Here is a 12,747-nt window from a genome sequence, read left to right as displayed (position 1 = left end):
TCTAGGGGAAGAATGTGGAGGAAGTTTCCAAACAGGAAGACAAAATGTCCTTTCAGACAACTTAGGATATCATTTGGTAAAGACATAGCATGAAGATATGAAAGGTCATAAGAAGAAGTTTGACAAATATTTTTAACTTTTGGGAAGACAACATAAGAAAAAATCAGTATAAACAGTATCAATGAAGAGGTCTATAAAACAATAAAAAATAAACCTCTATTATTTTCTCATAAGCAATATTGCTGAGTATCCTTTTATGTGCTTAGCATTTTATTTGGTTTTGCAGGGGACTCAGAGGTTTTGACACAATCACTTCCCTCAAAGAGTTTACATGTGTACATAAAATTAATAAAACAGGGCAAGGAGAGATGAAATAAGGTTGTGACTGTGACACTAACAATATGTGTACTAGGACTTAGCAAAAGAACAAATAGGAAGTCAAGAGTTGTCAGGGAATTAGCCATGACGAAGGAAAGACTTGAGCTGGACCCGGAACGTAGGCAGAAGCTGATTGCAGAAGATAGAGAAAGGGTTGGGGAAGGGTTATACAAAGGGTAAGACTGGGATTTCCAAAGCCCATACAGAACCCAACATGGTGAATAAGAAGAGATTACTGAGGGTACTGGTGTGCATGGAGAAAGGCCACATGTTGGGAAATGAAAGGATATTAGCTTGGAAGGGTAGAGTGGAGTTACATATAATCCAAACAAGACTAAAACCCTATGTGATAAGTGATGAAGGGCCACTGTGCTTTCTTTACTACAACATAGGCCATGAATAAGAAAAGCATTTTTTGAAATTTTTGCAGGACTCTTAAAATGTTTCAACAACTGGGACTTGTTCAGGAAAATGTTCTAAGTATTTATAACCTAAATCCTAAATTTTTGTAGATAAATGGGATTATTTTTACCTAGGCCTGCATCTTATTCTAGTAGCACAAATTTTGCTGCCTAATTCTGTAGGATACTTTATGGTATTCCATAAAACCTATTGGAGAATTATTCTACGCATACTTCTATAGAGGTTAAAGTTCATCTAAGGCCATACCACCCTGAACGCACCCAATATCGTCTGATCTTGGAAGAATTTAGTTATATATAGATTCAACATAAATATACTTATTCAGTCTGTCATTCATTAATTAATTCATTCCACATTTACTTAGCACTCTGTCTCCCTCTCTCTCTGTCAAGTATTCTACTTAGTACAGAGGACGTAAAGAAAAAAATAGGTCTTGACTTCTATGAGTCTGGTGGGAGATTATAAACAGATAAAAAACTGAGTATAATCTAAGTAAAAGTTCACTGCAGCACCTATTTTTTTTTTTTTTTTTTTTTTTGAGACGGAGTCTCGCTCTATCACCCAGGATGGAGTACAGTGGTGCAATCTCGGCTCACTGCAAACTCTGCCTTCCAGATTCACGCCATTCTCCTGCCTCAGCGTCCTGAGTAGCTGGGACTACAGGCACCCCGCCACCATGCCCGGCTAATTTTTTTGTTTTTGTATTTTTAGTAGAGACGGGGTTTCACCGTGGTCTCGATCTCCTGACCTCGTGATCTGCCCACCTTGGCCTCCCAAAGTGCTGGGATTACAGGCGTGAGCCACTGCGCACGGCCTGCAGCACCTATTTTAATAAGGAAGAGAGTTTTGTTTTCAGTAGCTTCTTATCAGAGATCAAAGTAATACAAAACACATAGGTATTTCAGGATGTCACAAGAGTCGCATTTCTGTAAAAGCTCCTACTCAATGCTGCTTATCATAATGTCACAATGTCAGAATGCACAGATGGCTTGTTTGACCTGGAAGGCTCTATACAGGTGGTGATGGTGGGCTGAGTGTCTAGAAGGAATGCAAGTGCCCTAGATACCTGGCCCAATCTTGGAAAACAATGATAACAACGGGGTTTGTACCTTTCTGCGCCCAGAAACTCTTGGAAAATACCTGCTGCAGCAACTGTTGGACCACTGTTAGCTTTAGTTCTACCAAAGGAGAGTAGCTCTAAACAAGGAAAGAAACTATGCAATGTCATTCCTTTAGGCCATCTATACCCTCACATAGTCTCATTAAATAGAGTAACTTGTGAAGAGATGGAGTATTTCAAGGGCCTCCCACCCTCAAATTATGCCATGTGGTTACTGAATGGACTCAAATCATTCAATTAGAGATAAAATCAAAGCCTTGGATTATTCCAGTGAACTCAAATTTATTCCTTTAGAGATAAAACCAAAGGCTTGAATGAAGATGCTCAGTTGAGATAACGCAGATAACTGAAAATCATTTGCATCAACCTAATGTGGAATCCATCTGCCACACTATAAAGCCTGGCATCAAATTCTCTTCTGGTTATACAAGGAGAAAGTTAGAAAGCAATTGGGAATAATGTAGCAAGAAAGGTCAAGAATGTGGAAGGTGAGGGCCATGAAAAGGAATACAAATTTCATCAACTTTATGGTTCGGTTTGGGATGACTGTGTACCTCTGAGTGTGTGTAAGTCAATGCTGTTTGTAAGCTGATTGCAGTATGCTGCTGGAGTCTCACCAGTTAAGAAAGAATCATGTCACATGGCAGAAATGAACCCTGCTTGACATGATTATAAATATTTTATTTGCCCTTTTAACGAAGAATGTTATCCCCTCATGATTCTTTCCAGAAGAAGAATAGAGTAATATGTAAAGGTGGGACCTCTAAGGAGAACCATTTGGTTTCAAATCCTGGATATTCCTCTTTTGAGCTGTGTGATCTTGAGGACATAACTTGAGCAATTTGTACTCAGGTTCTCGTCTACAAAGAGGATGAGAATGATACCTAACTCAGAGGGTTGCTGCGATGCTTAAAAGCAACAATACAGAGGGGGGGTCTTTATGCATAGAAGAAAGCTCTAAATTCGTATTAGTTAATATTGTTTTTGCATGGGACTGAAAACATCCAAAGTCATTTAATTGAGACAACAGTAGGCATATTCTGGCAAAAAGGAAGACTGAGAAACTTAGGATAATTGCACATTTACATTGTGCTCTGCAGGCTATTCTAAAATATTTGGCACTTTTACAAGAGCCATGGAATATGATATCATCAGCATCTAACCCGGGGAATGTGCAGAATGGGCTGGCACCAAAGAAACTTTTTTTGTGAACTACCAGAAGGAGCTTCTTAAATATTTATAACAAGGTGACCAAATAGAAAATGGCACACATAGGGTCTTGGGTTGAGGTATAGCCCAAGGGGATCTGTGGCAGGTGGAAATTTCTTTTATGTCTCCTTTGTGCATGTTTTGTTTTCCATATCAAAACATATTGGCTTAAATATATAGAGTGTTCACAAAAAATTCTAATTCTAATAAGATGAATTCTCCAGGAAGTTCCACGTTGTTCATCTGGGAGTATCAACTATTAGGGCAACCTAGCATGAATTCTTGAGGATTCAGTGACTTCAATTTGAGAAGCACAAAAACAGGAGATACAAACAGAATTTTATTTAACATACTGCCACTGAAATAGGTCATACAAATTATTTAACACATAGTTGTGATTTAAGACAAAAACAGGAAAGATAAACCTTGAATATTCTGGTTCTCTGATAATTTCCATGCACATCAACAATTTGAAAATAATGTGATTGAGTATATTTCATTTTTAAATTTATTCAGAGGGTATATGTGATTCTCAATGTAAAGTCATCATATTGATCCTCAGTTAATGCCTCAGGTTGTCCAAGTTACTCTTATTGAAGTTGTCACATTTTTGTGTAAAGAACATTTTACAGTATGTATTTTTTAATATATAGTAATTTATTTCTTCTTTAATGTTCTCTAGTTGATCATTTTTGGCCATGGAAAAGACAGGAAGATATGGGAAATACCTAAAAGAAATAAACAAATCCAGTTAAGGTTTGTCATTCTTCTATAAAACAAAAAAAAAAAGCCCAGTGGGTAGCCAATAATAGCATAAAACTCTGGCTTGTCATACTCAAACAGAAAAAATGCTAGTTAACAAAATACTGATTTTAATAATGTATGCATTCATCCAGTTCTTTTAATGAACCTTCATCACACTTCTCAATGAAAAACTTTAAATATCTGTTTCAATTCGTTAGATGTTTTCCAATTCCTTGTAGACTTAGGTAGGGTGTGCAGTATCTCTTTTGGGGCACATAAAAGTTCTTGGATGATTACTACCAGTCATTCTAAAATACCAAAATGGACTAGTTTAATCATGTAGAAGTTAATTTATAGATATCATGTTGCAGTGACAGGAATAAAAAATAATCTCTCTCCATAGAAACCAAATACAACAAGGAAATTCTAATTGAATCACATGTGTTACATGGACATGAGCCACATTGGTTTGATCAGGGACATTTATTTTCCATCACCTTTGTAAAAATAAAGTATCACATTACAGTGAAATTCCAAAGGCGTTTCTTCTCTGTGAATCAAAATTAAGTAAAATTCATTTATCTATAGAAACTACTCTGGACTTCTAGATAAACATGTCAGGTTGAGACACAGGTTTATTATTGCCCCTGCTGAAAGTCCCACACTATGCTATCCTTGAGGGAATATGAAAAAGCATAAAGCAATGAGGATAAAAAGAAGATAAGAGGGGATTCAAATAGATGAGCGATATTGTAGAACGGAACCATGGTTCTGATTTCTTGAGACCAAAAGCCTTGACATTATCCATGACTGTTCTCCCTCTGTAACACTTATGTCCATTCCATTAGGAAGTCCTATTAGACCCACCCCTAAAATGATTCAGAATTGAGCCATTTCACACCACTTCCACTACTATCACTTCCGCTATATCAGCAGTCATGACCACCATCATCTCTTGCCTAGATTATTGCAGCAATCTCTTCCTTGGCTTCCACTGATCCACTATCGTCCATTCTCAGCATAGCTACCAGATCACTTCTTATAACAATGTCATGTCTCTTTAAAAAAAATTCTTTCCGGGCGCAGTGGCTCAGGCCTGTAATCCCAGCAATTTGGGAGGCTGAGGCGGGTGGATATCTTGAGGTCAGGAGTTCAAGACCAGCCTGGCCAACGTGCTGAAACCCCACCTCTACTAAAAATACAAAATAGCCAAGTGTGGTGGTGCACGCCTGTAATCCCAGCTACTTGAGAGGACGAGGAAGGAGAATCACTTGAACCCAGGAGGGAGAGGTTGCAGTGAGCTGAGATCGTACCACTGCACTCCAGCCTGGGTGACAGAGCAAGACTCTGTCAAAAAAAAAAAATTCTTAATGCTTATTAGAATTCTAAAATACACTGTTCAGCAATGTATATTTATGTAATATGGATAACCAAATGGAGACATATAAAAATAAAATGAAAAATGTTTTACTTAAAGGAGGTATAAGAATAAATTTTCATTGCTCCATGTTGTTGAAGCTGAGGTTATACAAATATAAATTATAGGGTTTACTACTTTTTTAAACTATTATTTTAAGTACAGGGGTACATGTGCAGGTTTGTCTTTTAACAATATCTGTCATATTTAAATACTACCCTTATGCCTCATTCAAAGGAGCCTAATTTTCACAACAGTCCCCAATGCTCCCTACCTTGTCTGGATTCCTGTTGCCATCCTGACCTCATCTTACCGCTCTTGCCCTTGCTAATCCACTGGGACCACTAACTGCACTCCTGCCATGAGCACACTAGCTGCACTCCTGCCTCTGGTTACACATGCTGCTCCTTCTTCCTAGAAAACGCTTCCCCCACAAACTTATTCAACTAAAGTACCTGCTGTAATTTCACTCTCACTTTGACATTCTTTCTAACACATCTAAAGAAAAATTCCAGTCCATATATATCTGATACTCATTTGCCTATTTCATTTCTTTTTGACAGCATTTATCACTCTCCAACATACTATATGATTTACCTATTATGTGTAATATCTTACCCAGTCAAATGTAAGCTCCTGACAGCAGGGATTTTTTTAACAATTTTTATCTCCACTGTAGTATCTATACCTGCAACAACAGCTAATCCAATAGATACTCATAATAAGGTTGTCAGATAAAATACAGGAAGGCTAATTAGCTTTGAATTTCAGATAAAGAGTGGATAAATTTTTAGTATAAATATATCCCACAATATGTCCCATGCAATATTTGGACCACACTTGTACTAAAAAAAAAAAAATCTATTTCTTGTTTACCTGGAATTCAAATTTAACTGGTGTCATGAAATTTTACTTGCTAAATCTGTCAATCCTAACTCAAAAACATTTGTCAAATGAATGAATAAAAATTTTGGAGGGTGGAAAGCAGAAGGAATAAGGTAAATAATATGGCAAGTTATAGAAATTAAATACTAATTGTCAACAGAGCTGGGGTAAAGGAGGAGAGGAATGAGGAGGCCAAAAAGGAAAAAGCTGATTCATGACATGGACCCTCAAAACTATAAAGAGTTAAAAGCATCGGCCGGGCTCAGTGGCTCACGCCTGTAATCCCAGCACTTTGGGAGGCCAAGGCGCGTGGATCACGAGGTCAGGAGATTGAGACCATCCCAGCCAACATGATGAAACCCCATCTCTACTAAAAATACAAAAAATTAGCTGGGCTTGGTGGTGCATGCTTGTAATCCCAGCTTACTTGGGAGTCTGAGGCAGGAGCATCGCTTGAATCAGGGAGTCGGAGGGTGCAGTGAGCCGAGATCACGCCACTTCACTCCAATCTGGCAGCAGAGCAAGGCTCTGTCTGGGGAAAAAAAAAAAGGCATCAAATACTCAGAAGCGGCAGTACAAAAATGCATGGGGGCAAGGACCTGGTGCAGTGGCTCCTATAATCCCAGCACCTTGGGAGGCCAAGGCAGGCAGATCACTGGAGCTCAGGAGTTCCAGACCAGCCTAGGCAACATGGAGAAAACCCATCTTTACAAAAAATACAGAAACTAGTTGGGCATGTTAGCACACACCTGTAGTCCCAGCTACTCTGGAGGCTGAAGTGGGAGGGTGGCTTGAGCCCAGGGGTTCAAGGTTGTGGTGAGCCATGGTAATGTCACTGCATCTCAGCCTGGGCAGCAGAGCCAGACCCTGTCTCAAAAAAAAAAAAAAAAAAAATGCATGGGGACAGGGTGTGAGGAACTATAAACAGGAAGATTAGATACAAGTCTTTAAAGGAAATAGACTAGTTAGACATTTAAAACCACCCCCATGTTGACAAGACTCCAGCACAAGACTAAAGTTGTATCTTTTGGATTTAAGGAACAGTAGAGGTACAAAAGACAATACAATTGAGCAGAAATTTTGATAACATGTAACCACAATCCATTATAAAAGCTCTAAGCAAACTAGCAATAAATGAGGACTTCCTTAAACTGGAAATAGTTGTCTAAGAAAAAACCTACAGCAAACATAATGCTTACTGGTGAAATGTTGAAAGCTTACCCCAGATTTTGGAAATAAAACCAAGATGTTTTCTAAAACCAACTATACTCACTACCTTGTTAATTAATGAAAGGAAACAGAATAAAACACATAACTAGAAAATATGATTGTGAATGTAAAAAATCCAAATATTTACAGATAAAATGATAGAATTAATAAGTCGATTTAACAAAGTTGCAGGATATAAAAATCATTTGTATTTACATATGCTAGCAAAGCTAGTTGAAAATGTAATTTTAAAAAGATAACACTTATAAGAAATAAAATTAAATACACAAGAATAAATCTAAAAAACATGTATAAGACCTCTATACAATACTATAAAACATTTCTGGGGGAAATTTAAAAGATTTCAGTAAATCTTTATGGATTGGAAGAATTGATACTGCAAAAGTTTAAATATCCTTAAATTAATTTACAAATTCAGTAAATTCTTAATAAATAATTTTGACCTGTGAAAGGAAAATAAGTCTTGGGGCTCCAAAATCACTAAGCTAAAGTGAAAAGTCAAGCTGGGAACTGCTTAGGGCAAACCTGCCTCCCATTTTATTCAGTCATCCCTCTGCTCACTGAGATAGATGCATATCTGATTGCCTCCTTTGGAAAGGCTAATCAGACACTCAGAATAATGAAACCATTTGTCTGTCACTACCTGTGACCTGGAAGCCCCCTCCCTGCTTCAAGTTGTCCCGCCTTTCTGGTTGATACCAATGTATATCTTACATGTATTGATTGATGTCTCATGTCTCCCTAAAATGTATAAAACCAAGCTGTGCCCTGATCATCTTAGCCACAAGTCATCAGGACCTCCTGAGGCTGTGTCATGAGCGCCTGTCCTCAACATCGGCAAAATAAACTTTCTAAATTAACTGAGCCCTGTCCCAGATATTCAGGATTCACACGCCCAAAATGAAAATCTGGTACTAAATTTACATGAAACCACAAAGGGCCAAGAATAGTTAAACAATTCTTGAAGAATAACAAAATAGGAAAACTCAAAATGCCAGATTTGAAGATTTATCTTGAGGTTACAGTAAATAAGACAGTGTGGTATTGATGCAGGACCAAGTAGAAACAATGGAACAGAGAGAGAATGTTGAAACAAGTGGGCCAAATGTATGATCTGATTTACAACAGTACAGGAAAATCAATTCCATGTGAACTGTGATGTGTAAATACAAAAGGCAAAGCAATAATATTCAAGAAGATAACATGAAAGAATAGCTTCATACATTGGGAAGGGACAGATTTCTTAAACAGGACAAAAAAAGCAGTCACGATGAAGAAAAACAATTAAAAAAATAAAACTTCTTTAAAATTAAACTTCATTTATCAATGTACCATTCAAACAGTGAAAAGTCACAGCATGAGAGAAGATATTGGCAATATTTAATGAAGACCTCATGGCCAGAATAGAAAAAGAACTCCTAAAAAATAAAAAGATAACTCAAATAAGTTTTCTCACTAAACTAGTTATCCTCCACTAAAGAGGATTGTCAAATAGGCAATAAACATAAAGGTACAAAATAACCAATAGGGAGATGCCAATTAAACAGTAAGTTGCCGCTGCTCACTCATCAGAATGGCTAATAGTAAAACAAATAAGCAAACACAATGGATAATAAAAAATGTCGATAAGGATGTGGAACAACTCCAACTTTCCCACATTGTTGATGGGAATTTAAATTAGGACAACTACTTTGAAAAACTGCCAAAGATTATATTTATACCCTAGCATTTCCAGTAATAGCTATATACCAAACGGAAATGAATACATAGATTCACTAAGAGACATGATGGAAATGTTCACATTATTTGTGAAAGCCCCAAATTAGAAATAACCCAGTTGTCCATCAACAAATAGAATGGATAAATAAATTACAGTATGTTCATAAAATACAAAGAAAAAAACTGAGTACAAAACCACGGCTAAATTTCATAAATAAATGTGATGCCATGCAGAAAAAAAGTTTGTATTTTGTATATTTTTTCTCTATTTGAATTATATTTAAGTAAACCATTTCCAAATGAAAGAGCATTGTGGAAAAAGAAAGTAAAAAGGAAAATAAGTCTCCAGAGTCCAAGAAGGAAGCAGTTAACAGAGGGATAAATGAGGATTGAAATTAAATCTGCCCTGAGGGCATTTTCTGATCCCTGAAACCTAGACAACTGAGTTTTAACTTAGATACTTTCAAAGTGGTGAGTTAAAATGGAGATCTTGTGGATAAAGCTGAATCCTCCAGGGCAGGAGGCAGGAGAGAGCATCTAGAAAATATGTAGGTCTTAGAAAAGAGAAGTATCAAGAAAACTTTTTATTCTTTATTTATCTGGATTTGGGGAAAAGGTATTCAAGGCTACAGGTTTTAAGATCAAACTTTAGATGACCTGTGGGGTCTGAGAAAGCCCAAGATAAGGAATTAAATCATTAGTAGATAAATAATGTCTCAGGATGCTTGCCTGAAGCAAACAATATCCTACCTGGAGGAATACACACTCCCAGTCCAGGTGTCACAAAATTATCACAGATTAAGTTCTGAAGACGAGCTCAAAATACAAAATTGCAAAAAATCACAAAGAAACAAGCTACCATAGACTCTCAATGTCATATTTCTACTTAGAATAAACTTTAAGTGAAGAAAATTTGTCTGTGGCTCACGCCTGCAATCCTAGCACTTTGGGAGGTTGAGGCGGGAGGATCAGGAGGTCAGGAGATCAAGACCATCCTGGCTAACATGGTGAAACCTCGTCTCTACTAAAAATACAAAAAATTAGCTGGGTGTGGTGGCGGGCGCCTGTAGTCCCAGCTACTCTGGAGGCTGAGGCAGGAGAATGGCGTGAACCCGGGAGGCAGAGCTTGCAGTGAGCCAAGATCGCACCACTGCTCTTCAGCCTGGGTGACAGAGCAAGACTCCATCTCAAAAAAAAATAAAATAAAATAAAAAATAAAGTAAATTCCAACTATTGATATACAAATCTTTAGTGATGTAGGTGGTAATTATTACATGGTATGCTTTTAAGTGATTTATGGGAAACGAATTTCTTTTCATAGCTAGACATGAAAAAGATGAATAAAATATAAAGGAAATTGACACAGTCATAACTGAGAAATTGTGATATATGGATCCTATTTATTAGTTGTGTGAAGTTTGGAAGACCTTGATATGCTATAGCTGACAAGACCAATACCTGGCCAAATGAAAAGGCAAGTTCATTAGGAAAGTGACCAACCCATAAAAGGTAAAACCATGTATTCTTGGTTCCCATACACATCTTAACTCTATAGACTATTATAAAGACTAATAAAGGACTCATAAACATAATAAATAATTGTGAATGTCTGTGCAATATCAGTACTCAATATGGAAAGCCACTCTGCATAAGCCTTTTCCCTGTTTTATGCAAATAGGCTTGCAAACATCTGAACTAACAGAAAGTAAAAAAAAAAAAAAAAGTACCAGTCAAGTTGCTTAGATGCTAGAAATAAACATATATAAACTGTTCTCTGTTCAGCATGAATAACCATAGATACACACAATGCAACACAGAAAGCTAAAACTGTGCATTATAAAGATAGCAGGACTTTTGAAAAGGCCAAACAGCTGTGAAGTACACTTAGCCACGGGTCAGAGCCTATTTTATACTGGGAGGTCTTCATGTTTTGTTCCACTAATAATTCAAGACTGGACTTGTCTTATACCCATACTTTTTATTGTATTAGTAACACATAAAACGTAACCAAAAGTAACATCATTCTAAATAAAACAAATGACAATTTTTTTATTTTCCAAAATTTGAAGATATTTGAGGCAAAAACTTTCAACTCAGGAATATTATTGGTTTCTATCTAAACTCAAAATTATTCCTGAAAACTCTAATTTCCTTTTGTTTCCAATTTTTAAGTCTTTTCAATGCTTTTAAGTCTATATCAAAAGATTTTATACATAGCACAGAATATGATATTTAATGCAAAATTAGGATGAAGGAATTTCTCTTGAAATTCTAATTCTTAAAAACTAAAACTGAAAGTTCATTAAAAAATCTGTTTTGAGGAACTGTCAACCCAATTCAAACCTTCTCTACTTTGACGTAGTACTAGATTAAGATTATTACATTTTAAGATCAGGTGGCCTCTGCCAAGTTCTTACCCATTGCTTTACAGATTAATGTTAATTTCATAATTGTAAGACTGGATAAGTCATGAAGAATTCTATATCTGGGAATTACTCCAGCAAGACCTGGGGAACATCCACACATTCATGTAGACAAATTATTTTATACTACTTTTTTAGAGAGAGTGCACTATTATCTAGGTATATGGACATAATATACAATTGACATATAGATATATATCTTTTATTTGCTCTCTTATTGGGCCAGAACTCTAACAACCCTCTGCCATCACTATCCAGCCCTATAGAAGGAGATCCCAGGTAGGTCTCATGAAATCTTGTCCTACACAAGCCAAGCTAATCCCAAACCAAAGATGCATAGTGAATCCTCACAAAGAGTTTTGGTGTACGCCCTCCATACAGCTTCGTCTTCTCTGGCACCCTGCTTTACAAATTCCAGCTACTTCAGGCAGCCTGAATCACTAATCTCTGCCTCAAAAGTTCATCAAGACTGGGACTCTATTTGGACCTTCCACCCTTGAAAAGGGTTCAAAAAGCCTTCCCTGGCAGGAGGCAAAAGAGTAGCCTTTTGCTACTAAGGAAAGAGTAGCCTTTTCAATGAACTTACCTTTTCATGGTGTTGCTCTTCTATACTGAGTGTTCTACTCTTATTATTTTCTGTTCTTACCTTTATTGTTTCCTTCATTCTTTATACTTTAGGTTAGTTTTTCTGTATTGCAAGACTACATGTAATTCTTAGCAGTTCAGAGTCATTTCTTTGGCTGTATCTGATTGTTTACGTGAAAAGTCATATTGACACCAATTGCATATACTATGCCTTGAATGATAGCAGTGACAACACCTATTTATTTTTGTATTTTTAATGCCTAACAAGTGCCTAGTACATAAGCCCCCAAATTACGTTTATGTTTTTAAGGATCTAGAAAAGTACATTTCAATATGATTAATCTTTGGAAAAATGCAAAGCATTTGGTTCATGTTGCAAAATCTACATACAATATAGTCTTTAAAAAATCACTGGGCACTGGGAGTGGTGGTTTATGCATATAATCTCAGCACTTTGGGAGGCCAAGGCCAGAGGATTGCTTGAAGCCAGGAATTCAAGACCAGCCTGGGCAACATAGCAAGACCTCATCTCTATAAAATTAAAATTAGAATAAAAAATAAAATTAAACAATCACCACGTTGTCCAAAGGATGTATGAAATAGAATAAGCATCA

At 36.7% G+C, this 12,747-nt stretch overlaps 1 long non-coding RNA gene across 3 annotated transcripts in view; it reads right to left on the bottom strand.

Moving 5' to 3' along the window:
- The window catches only part of LOC112133718 (uncharacterized), a 114,333-nt gene that overhangs the window by 26,978 nt on the left and 74,608 nt on the right, over positions 1 to 12,747 (bottom strand). For 2 of the 3 annotated variants that reach the window (XR_010140348.1, XR_010140347.1), the window contains exons 2-3: positions 6,926 to 7,043; positions 6,604 to 6,708 (exon numbers count right to left, since the gene is read on the bottom strand). This is a non-coding gene — a long non-coding RNA (uncharacterized LOC112133718). The remainder of the gene's footprint in view (positions 1 to 6,603; positions 6,709 to 6,925; positions 7,044 to 12,747) is intronic. The other variant, XR_010140349.1, reaches the window with a different exon arrangement.

The sequence above is a fragment of the Pongo abelii genome, chromosome 5 (assembly GCF_028885655.2).
Source record: "Pongo abelii isolate AG06213 chromosome 5, NHGRI_mPonAbe1-v2.0_pri, whole genome shotgun sequence".
NCBI classification, from domain to species: domain Eukaryota; kingdom Metazoa; phylum Chordata; class Mammalia; order Primates; family Hominidae; genus Pongo; species Pongo abelii.
This window is presented reverse-complemented; position numbering and strand designations above follow the sequence as displayed.